This window comes from Vulpes vulpes, chromosome 9, assembly GCF_048418805.1.
Source record: "Vulpes vulpes isolate BD-2025 chromosome 9, VulVul3, whole genome shotgun sequence".
Lineage (NCBI taxonomy): Eukaryota > Metazoa > Chordata > Mammalia > Carnivora > Canidae > Vulpes > Vulpes vulpes.
The window spans coordinates 14,088,422-14,097,809 of record NC_132788.1 but is presented as its reverse complement, the minus strand read 5'-3'; the positions used below and the strand labels follow the sequence as shown (position 1 = coordinate 14,097,809).

The 9,388-nt window shown below is 41.3% G+C and overlaps 1 non-coding gene across 1 annotated transcript; it reads right to left on the bottom strand.

The window, feature by feature from the left end:
• Nucleotides 1-1,498: 1,498 nt before the first annotated feature.
• Nucleotides 1,499-1,571, bottom strand: TRNAF-GAA (transfer RNA phenylalanine (anticodon GAA)). The gene has a single exon. It is a non-coding gene; the product is annotated as a tRNA-Phe (tRNA).
• Between the last annotated feature and the right edge of the window lie 7,817 nt (nt 1,572-9,388).

Here is a 9,388-nt window from a genome sequence, read left to right as displayed (position 1 = left end):
TCATGGTGATGTCGTTTAGGTGATAGACATTAAATAATACAAAGATGGAAGAAGAGGTGTCATTGTTCCCTATGGTAGGATGGGAGCCTTCAGAAAAAATCCAGTCTGCTTCACTATGGGAAATTTGCCTCCAAGACCACCACCCAGACAGAAGGAAAGTTGGTTGACAATCTGAGCTCCCTCCTGAAATCCACCTCACAATTGATACAGGGTTGAGCAAGGGGCAAACACAATCAAGAAATTTCTATCACTCAGCACCTTGGCAAAATTCAAAGGTCAGGTCAGAAATTATCAGCAAGTATTTGTGATGAGGAAATCTTTTGCATCACTTTTCTGAACCTTTTCTAGGTCACAAAACTAGAATCTGATACCTGTTGACGTTCTTCCCAGGGCAATGTGTACAAGAACATGGAAGTTTGCATTCTGTCTCAGAGACTTCAAAGATACCCCCCAACCACTGCTGCTTTTAAACTCAGGGAAGACCTTTGGTTGGGTTGATTGAGTCCCACATCAGGCTCTTCTCCACAGGGAGGCTGCTTCTGCCTCTGCCTATGTTTCTCTCTCTGTATCTCTCAGAAATAAATAAGTAAGTAAGTAAGTAAGTAAATAAATAAATAAATAATAAAATCTTTGAAGGAAAATAAAAAAAGACTCTAAATCCTATTCTGAAAAGCTAAAGACCCGTAGGAAAACATCCTTTTGCATTAACCATATGAAAGCAAGGAATTGTTAATACAGAACTTAAAAATAATCAGGAGGGAAATGGTGACCTTGAATACTGCTTTATCAGACGACAGATGGCCAGGTGAAGGTCCTAAGAAACAACTCATGTCAATTGGAAATGATGTGTAAGCCTCACCCCTCCCCTCCAAAAAAGAAGAAGAAATAACTTATATCTCATAGCTATAGTTTTGGAAGTTCCTAGCCAATAGAAATAATAATGATGGTCAAAGTAAAAACCATTGACTGTATACCTACCCCATTCCAGAACTCAGGCACAAGCTTTGCTTATTTAATAAGTAATTACTGAGAATTTTAGTGGCCATTTGTTTTTAAGAAAGAGTCGGGACTGAGGCAGAGGAAGAGAGTGAATCTTAAGCAAGCTCCACACTCCAGCACAGAGCCTGACGTGGGGCTCGACCTCATAATCCTGAGACCACGACCTGAGCCAAAACCAAGGATCAGAGGCTCAACCGACTGAGCCACCCAGATACCCCTTAGTGGCCATTTTAAGTAAGTTAATACATAGAGCTTAGAAGAAAGCTTGACACTTAGCAAGTATTCTAGATAAGTCTGCTATTATTATTATAGTCAGGAAGTACAACGGAGCTAGTGGGTTTATATAAAAAGGCCTCCCTCCCAAGACACCTAACACCACCCCTCCCTGAAAAGCCAGTGATGTGCCCCAGAGCCTGCATGAGAGCCTAATATTCCCCTAACAGCTTAAATGTTGGTTAAGTCTGCCAGAAGGTACATTTAGCATAAACATCAAAAACACTGCTGAAACCCGGGATTGAACCAGGGACCTTTAGATCTTCAGTCTAATGCTCTCCCAACTGAGCTATTTCAGCTTGCTCAGGCAGCTGTTCCTGTAGAACTATAATGGAATATATTTGTGCTATAACAGTAAAAAAAAAAAAAAAAGTCAATATTCTGGTTCAGCTGGAGGTAGACATTTAACAAATAGTACAGAGGTGTAAGGCAAGGTCCCTGTTTCTTTCTTCCATTTTTAAAAAATTTTTAAAAATTTATTCATGAGAGACACACAGAGAGAGAAAGAGAGGGGCAAGAGACATAGGCAGAGGGAGAAGCGGGGAGCTCCATGTGGGACTCGATCCCAGGACCCACAGGATCATGCCCTGAGTTGAAGGCAGACGCTCAACCACTGAGCCACCCAGGAGTCTCAAGGTCCCTGTTTCTAAACTTGAAGTAATACATAATTTCACTTTTTTTCGGTTATGTTTTTAACTGCCCTGAAATCTGTGTTTCCCATTTAAAAACATATCATGGGCTCTTCTTGTGTCAAAAAAAATGTCTTTAGCTGGCATGTCTGTCTAATATATGCTTAATGTCTAGAAAACTGGCAGCACAGTCCACTTAAATAATGAAATATCAATCTCCATAAAAGCAGTGTCCGCCTAGACGTGTAGACATAGCCAGGATTGGAAACCAGCTGAGGACTACAGCTCCAAGGAGACTGTGAAGGGGAAATGGCAGCCACAAAGGGAATAAGACCAATGAAGTAAACTGAAAGGCTGTGGTAGCAGGGTAATGGGCTTCCAAAGATGCCCATGTTCTAACCAACCCCCCAGAAAACACAGCGTGTTCAGGTCGCCGGCAAAGGAGAGGGAAGTAGCTCATCAGTTGAGCTGACATGAGGAGAGGATCCTGGATTATCCAGGTGGGCCCGAGGTAATCACAGCAGTCCTTCCAAGTGAAACAAAGAGGCCGGCCAGACAGAAGCCAAGAGATGGCAGCGTGAGAGGGAGGCCACCTGGCATTGCTGGATTGGAAGAGAAGAAGGGCCATAAGGAATGGGATGACCAGAGGACACTGGACAAAGCAAGCACAAAGGGGCAGCCCCATTGACATGGTGGTTTCAGCCCACGGACGCTAATTTTGGTCATCTCATCTCCACAGCTGTAAGAAATTAATTTGGCGTTGTAGTCAGTCACTAAGTTTGTGCTAATTTGTTACAGCAGCAATAAGAAACTATGATAAGTTCATAAAAAATGCATTTATTAGTGCCAAGGAGGGAACAAATGTGAGACTCCTCTCCTCACACCACGCCACGTGGGGAGTCAGAGCTGGCTGAAGAAGATGTGGCTCCTCCCGCTGGTGGCAGAGAAGTTCACTGGGGAGGCATAGGCCAGAGCTCGTCTGCAGTCAGCAAGTGGGGGCTGACCAGTGGGGGCTTGTCCACTGCGGTACCCTCTAAATTCCCTGGAGAGGAAGCACCAGTGGGTCTTCTGCAAGCCCCTGGCAGCTGTGCTTTTCTTTACCCCCAAGTTTTTATTTAAATTCCAGTTAGTTAAAAAATTAAAAATAAAAAAAAAATAAATTCCAGTTAGTTAACATAGAATGTAATATTAGTTTCAGGTATAGAATTAAGTGAGCCCATCACCTGTTCAGCCCACGTCCCCAACCATCTCCCCTTCAGTAACCATCGGTTTGTTCTCTAGAGTTAAGAGTTTGTGTCTTGGCTTGCCTCTCTTTTTTCTCCCGCTATGTTCATTTGTTTTGTTTCTTAAATACTACATATGAATGACATCATATGGCATTTGTCTTTCTCTGACTGATTTATTTCACGTAGCTTAATACACTCTAGCTCCATCCACATTGTTGCAAATGGCCAGATTTTATTCCTTTTTTCACTGAGTAATACTCTACCTCTTCTTTATCCATTCATCAGTCAATGGACATTTGGGCTATTTCCATAATTTGACTATTGTTGACGATGCTGCTATAAACACTGGGGTGCGTGTGTCCCTTCAAAATAGTATTTTTGTATTGTTTGGGCAAATACCTAGTAGTGTAACTGCTAAATCATAGAGTGGTTCTATTTTTAACTTTCTGAGGAACCTCCATATTGCTCTCCAGAGTGGCTGCACCAGTTTGCATTCCCACCAACAGTGCAAGAGGGTTCCTCGCCAACACCTGTTGTTTCCTGTCTTGTTAATTTTAGTCATTCTGACAGGTGTGAGGTGATATCTCATTGTGGTTTTGATTTGCACGTCCCTGATGCTGAGTGGTGGTGAGCATCTTTTCATGTGTCCGTTGGCCGTCTGTATGTCTTCTTTGGAGAAATGTCTGTTCATGTCTTCTGCCCATTTTATAACTGGATTATTTTGTTTTTGTTGTGCTTTTCAGTGAAAGAGAAATCCCTTCCTCTACATGCCACCTAGCAAAGGAGATATTGTTAGAGGGGAGCTACAGTATCACCGAGCAGGACAAAGAAGACTGGAAAACAAGGCACTGATTGATACTGGTAGAGCGTACTGATCCTGCTTTCGTAAACAAAACTGAATATGTGATATATGTGCATAGATATTATAATAATATTTGTTCACACTTATTATGTATTTACTCTGCATACCAGGAGCAACTCTAAGCATTATGCATATATTAACTCATTTGCTTTTCATAATAACCTTCAACTGAAGAAATCACTATTCTATGAATGAAGAAGCTGACACACCACACTATTAAATAACTTGCCCCAGATTACATGACTAGTAAGTGGCAGAACAAGAATCACGATGGCTTCATAAGCATGGAAAAAAGAAACAAGAAATATATATATATTTCAGCCAACTGAATCTTAGAATGTATGATATCTGAAATTCTAAAAACTTAAATGCTTTATTTTATGTCGCCAAGGAATTCTATAGTTTGAAACTAAGTTATCTTTGGTGAGTTAAAGTCTCATATTCTTTTATCCTAAATAATTAAAAAAATCTATAAACTCAATAAATAGGGTCGGTAGGGTTGTAGCTAAATTCTAGTATTGGTTTAAAATAGATTCTATGTGATTTAACATAGGAGACTGAATCTAACATCATTTTTTCACAGTCACAAATTTCTACACTTCTTAGATATTTAGGTAGGATCAATGTGGTAAGAATCTGGTGACTAGTTTCTCTGGGCCTCAGTTCCCTCATCTGTAAAGTGGAGGTGACATCTGTTAGGGCTGAATTGTTCACACCCCCAAAATTCCGATATTGAAATCTCGACTCCTAGTACCTCGACATGTTACTGTATTTAGAGAGGACATCTGAAGAGGTGATTAAATTAAAATAAGGCTGTTAGGATGGAACCCCAATCCACTCTGACTGGTGCCCTTATTAGAAGAGATACCAGGGTGCTCCTGCAAGAAGGAGCAGCATGTGAAGACAAAGCCACAAGAGTGCAGCCATTGGTAAGCCAAGGAGAGAGACCCTCAGAGGGAGCCAACCCTGCTGCACCTTGACTAGGACTTCCAGCTTTCAGACTTCCAGAATGGTGAGAAAGTCCATTTCTGTCACTTAAAGCATCCATCCTGAGCTATTTTGTTATGGCAGCCCCAGTAAACTAATACAATACCCAATGTACAGAGTAAAGAAGATTGAGCAAGTCATCTATGTCAAAGGTACTAGATAAATATCTATGGTAATGGTAGTGGGAGTAATACACAGATGTGAAACCAAAGACAGAATTCGAATTTTTTTTTTCAGATTTTGTTTTTAATTTCAAGGATTGACTCTCTATTAATCTCTTTGTATTGTGCAGTAAATGTTTATAGAAGGAAGGAAGCGCACTTCTGTCCCAAATGTAAACCTTCTAATTAATATGGCAGATACTTTGGGGATATAAAACATTTTCCAAAGTAACAAAGTCTTTTGTCCAAAACTTGGGGTCTGATAATCAGATAATCACTGTAGTTACAATTTCTTTCTATAACAGTTTGGTAGAAAAATCTATTTTTTAAATAATAGGACATTGCTTCAGCTCCTGGTGAGGCATAGGTTCATTTCCAAATGTTTCTTTGGAATATAAAGCTAAATTGTTCTATGTCAGGATACCTTCAAGCTGTGGATACCAGACATTAGAGTTCGAGAGGCCTAACCCTTTGAATGAAAAATAAAATGACATTTTTTAGCAAACCTCTGAATGCTGTGGAAAAACAGCTTTTACCAAAATGAAACCCCAAAAAATGTCAGAATGAAGGACTAAGAATCTTTAAAACCAATCTTCTCAAGTCTATGTCATTTCTCTTGAACAGCTTTGCTCATACAGGCCTGTTGCCCAGAAGTGGTTTTCCTCAGGATAAACCATGGTGGTATTAGACTTAAAACAACCCTGCTTTGGATTTCTTTTCCAAATTGGCTTTCTTTATGAATGCATCCACAGAGGCTTCCTTCTCCTATGTGGCTTGCCATTCCATTTATCCCAACACAAGTGAAACACTGGCTCTAGGAGGCAAAAACCTGAGATTCTAATTTATCAAGTATCAGAAATTCTGATGTTCACGTATTAATAGGTACATTTCACAAAGCCTGCTTTCATCTGCTTCATATTCCTGTTTATTCTCTTCTAGTGCATCAGTCCACAGTAGGGATTACCTGGGAGACCTGGCCAGGTAGCTCCAGGCTAGTCCAGGCAGCTGTGCTGGTCTGAGCTACCTACAAGGCAGGCCCCACCTGCTGCAGTCTTGAGCCTCCCTCCATGTGACTGCTCACATTAGGGACACAGCTGCCATGGCCCCATTTGCCTCCCTGCCCAGGCACCACCTCATAATCCTGCAGACTTCCGAATCCTCCTGACCCAGGTGGTCAGGTTGAGACGCTAGCTCCAAGGGCAGAATAATGGAATGGACCAGGACCATCTGGACTTTCAAGTTTCCAAGTTTGAGTCATATGATCATTCCATGACCTGAGCCGGAACCTGACTCAAGGTCCATAGATCCTTCACACTAGGAAATTCCCCAGATCATTTACTCCTAGAAAGTGGATAGAGTACCTTTTAGAAGCTGTGTTGACTACTATGGGGACTCCATTCATTGTGGATTTGCCATACCGAATGCAGGTTTGGTTGTGAACATGACCTAGCTGTGACCTTAATGTCATGTCTTTCACACAGTGGAACAAACAGCCCGTTGGCCTTCGATTACATTCTTACTTCCAATTGGCCATATTGAAATCTTATAGTCAAACATCTCTGGGCCTGTTTCCTTAGTTCTGAACTAGGTCATTCAGATCCTGGCCAGGCCTGACTTCTAGGATTCCATGGGTCATTAGCCATGGGGTGGGACAGAAGAGACCAGGGGGCTGAGGGGTGGTTATGACCATCAGAGAACAACCCTCAGGACTCAGGTTGGTGCCCCTGTGCCTGAAAGACTTGTAGCTTCTACCAAAAGTCTTAATCCCTATGTGCCGTGTTCTCCCGGTATGTTTCTCTGCTGCTGCTGACTGATTCACCATTGACAGGATGTGTATTTTAAGCTAACTTCTCATTAGAGGTGCTAGATTTTCACCAGTGAATTTATAGTTAATGGAGCTAGGAGCTCTTTTGTAGCACAAACCAGAGCATCTCTCATGCTCTGAATCACAGTGGAACGAACCTCTAATAGGCTCCATAGGACCCTGGTTTCCAATACATCAAGTCAAGTGTTAAAGAATTCCAAAAAAAGTAACTAGAAAAGTGGTTTAAATACCAACTTAAGTTACAAATTGCTTCCACCTAGGGAATTTTAATTGATCATGAAATTCTTTTAAAGTTCATAAAAATTTTAAACCAAATAACAAGGAACTTCATCATATAAAAGAAAAGGCTGTCCATCATGATTCTGTTGTGTTAGGTGCCAGAGTGATTGATTAGAACATCTGTGAGGTGCCTTGAAATGATCTTCTAAACTGGGGTTTCCTGCCCCCTACCCCCATAGACTTTCTTATCCAAACTTTGTGAGTTTTTAATTTACCCTTAACTTGTATGATACAGTTGGTCACAACCGCCAGGTTTCTTCATGAGCCTCAAAAAGTCCAGTAATTCACTTCCCACTTTTCTGCCAAGATCTAGAACCTTTGAGTTGGCCCTTGGTTAACTGTCAGGTGACCTTTGCCACCTAGAAAGCAATATTTAAGGGGATGATCTCTCTTGACTCTACTTCCTTCCCCTCCACATGAGTGAATCTGATTATGAAAATTAATCCTTGGGAAGCTAAGGGAGGGACAAAACTGTGTGTACGGTTGACAAAGTCTGAACACAAGGTTTCTATGTCTCAGGCCCCTCCCTTGCTAGCAAAATCCTCATTTTCCAAAGTAGATCTTCAGACAGTTTCGGAAGTGCCCCTGATTTTCTTTAGCATTTGAAATAACAAACTGCTTTTTAGGCCCTCCCCTTTTTTCTTAACCCTACAACCTGTTAAAGTATACAACCACATGTAACCTTTGAGGGGCTGGCTTGCAAGACAGACATGTGATCACTCTTCAAAGAAACATTGAGAATCATTACTTTCTATCCTGTGATTATATCTTATTTTCTTCTTCTACATTCTTCTCTTCAATAGAATTCTCTTATTTTCTGAGGAAAAGCTCTTTTACTCTCATTTAAAACCTCACTCCAGGGGTACCTAGGTGGCTCAGTGGCACCTTCTGCCTTCGCTTCAGATCATTATCTCGAGTCCTAGGATTGAGCCCCATGCCAGGCTCTCTGCTCAGCGGGGAGTCTGGTTCTCCCTCTCCCTCTGTACTGTCTCTCTCTTTCAAATAAATAAGTAAAATCTTTTAAAAATAAATTTAAAAAATAAAGCCATACTCAAAGCAATCCACCAACCACAAGACTTTCATGTGTAAGAGGAAAAACCACCTCCAGTGGAAAAGATACTTGTGCTCAGCCCTGGAGAGACCCCTAGAACCACGTCATAGTTCCAACAGCCCAAAGTCCTCACAGTTAATGTAAGAGAAATACTGCGTGGGCTGGTGACCAGTGTTATTCCCTTCCCTCTTGGTGTCTGCTCCTTCTCTAGGGGACTTTCAGGTACCCTTCTGCACCTACTCTCACCTGTCCTCCTTGAGCTTTCTACTGTGGAATCCAACATCTCTTTCTCTGGTCTTTTACTCTCCCTCCAACCTGAAAACTATCTATTAACACTGGGACCTTACATGATGGTGATAAACTATCAAAATTATTTGGGAGTGCTACACCTAGGCAAGTTTCCTTAAAGGAATAAGTCTTAGCTAAGGGAAATGTTGGTAATGGTGGAAAATTCAAGTCCATGTCAAGTTTTCAGGACTGAGACTCTGTATTATGACACACTTGAAAACTTACTTGAAAACTTTAACTTGATTAAACTTTAATCAGTTTAATCAGATTCTGGGCTTTCCAGCATTCCCACCATGACCTTGAATCCTGTCTCACCATTTCTCCACCATGACCTTGGAAGCCAGTCTCACCATTTCTTGGGGCTCCCTATTACGTGCAGGCAGAGAATTTTGAATGGGTTCAAGATATTCTAGGATGTAGAAAAGAAACTACACAAAGTCATTTAATATGATTTAGTTTTGATAATTCAAGCACCAGAACACCAGAACAATGCAATTCTTCTAAGGGCCCTGGGACCTCCTTTTTATATAGAGATGTAGAAACTGAGAAATTAAATGACTTTGGTTGGGATGGAACAAAAAGTCAATAATAGAGTAGAGAAGTGCAGCCATATTCTGTAAGTCTTTTTTTAATTTTTATTTTATTTTATTTTTTTTATTTATTTATGATAGTCACAGAGAGAGAGAGAGAGAGAGAGAGAGAGGCAGAGACATAGGCAGAGGGAGAAGCAGGCTCCATGCACCGGGAGCCTGATGTGGGATTCGATCCCGGGTCTCCAGGATCGCGCCCTGGGCCAAAGGCAAGCGCC